A 1,420-nucleotide genomic window follows, 5' to 3' on the forward strand; every position below is an offset into this window, starting at 1 on the left:
GCCAGTCCCGGCGCTGGGCTCTGGAGGCAGAGCCAGGGCTCAGCATCCATGCAAACACAGAGGCGCTCAAATTGGAGAGGGTACAGGCTGCTGTCTCCTCGCAGGCTGCAGTGGTCCCAGCTCCCCCAAGCATTCACCCCAGGGTCACTCTGTTGACCTCTGGGGAGCTTCTGAGTTACTGAGAGGACACTTGGCCTCACACGGGAGGACTCCCATCTCTCAGCCCTGTCAGACAAAGTCCACGGGACCTTTGCGGGATGCAGGGCTGTGGCCAGTGTGGGCACGGAGCCAAATTCACCCTGAGTGCAAGTCCATGGGGATTACAGCAGGGGCAAATTTGGCCTGGTGTGGAACATGGGACACCTGTTTCCTGAGCACCCGTGTCCCTCACATCCCTGGGGGAAGATGCCGCAACCTTGGCCAATGCATGAGGGACCAGCCAAGATCTAAGCAGGCATATCTAGAGCTTGAGATAAACCACAGGCACTTGCTGGGGCTCTACCAGAGCCATGCAGGAAGCAAAGCAGGGCCTGCGACATGCTCGCACGCGCATGTGACTCTGAACATCAGTGCGCTAGAGTCCCTCTAGCGCCAGGGGAGGTGTTCCCTTCGGGGGTCTCCAGCTCCCTGGCTGGGAATCCTCATTTACCAACCTCCTGTCCTCACCACGTCTGTCTGCGCCCACCCCTTTTCCCCCCGTCAGAGGGAGAGGAGCCAGGCATATCAGTAACCACAAGTCATCTCAGCATCACGCAGGCCCCATGAAATATTAACCACACTGTGAAACCTGCTGGTTTTGCTCTTAAATCAAGAAACTGAATCCCTGCCCTGGACCCCTCAAGGACACTGTTCTGCAGCTCCGCTTCCAGCCCAGCAGTGCACCCCTGCACCATTCCCATGGCAGCATCCCAGCCTGGCCTAAGAGGAGGAGGAGGTGGAGGTGGAGGCAGGGAGGTATTCCTAAGTGTTCCCATCTCAAGCCCCTACTCCACCATGGCTGCAAGAAGGAGACCAGGGGAGGGCAGGAGCAGCCTGGAGCAGCCCCTAGCTGTGCCAGCACCTCTCAGAGGCCTTCAGGTTGGTTCAATGCTGCTGCTGCCAGGCCTGGTTTAGAAAAAAACACAGTTGCCGCATCATGTCCTGGGCTCACTCTGACCTTGCTGAAGGGGGGAATCTCACACTCCAGCTCCAGCATGTTGATTAAAGCTTAACTCCAAAAGTCTCAGCTCCCCCCTGCATCTCCCTGTGCCCTTCTCCCAGCTGAATACACCTCCCCGGGGCAGATCCTCTGGTGGCACTGCACTGTACCAGGCCCCATCTTGAAACTTTGGTGCTGGGAAAGGGAGTGATGCATCTTTCTCTTGGGGTGATCATGCCATGTTCAGGTGGGGATGCATTGGCAGGGCTGTAAGAGAGGAAT

The 1,420-nt window shown here is 57.6% G+C and overlaps 1 protein-coding gene across 2 annotated transcripts in view; it reads left to right on the forward strand.

Moving 5' to 3' along the window:
• The window catches only part of KCNIP3 (potassium voltage-gated channel interacting protein 3), an 18,440-nt gene that overhangs the window by 797 nt on the left and 16,223 nt on the right, over positions 1–1,420 (forward strand). The window lies entirely within an intron of this gene.

Source organism: Alligator sinensis, unplaced genomic scaffold, assembly GCF_000455745.1.
Source record: "Alligator sinensis unplaced genomic scaffold, ASM45574v1 scaffold453_1, whole genome shotgun sequence".
Taxonomy (NCBI): Eukaryota; Metazoa; Chordata; order Crocodylia; family Alligatoridae; genus Alligator; species Alligator sinensis.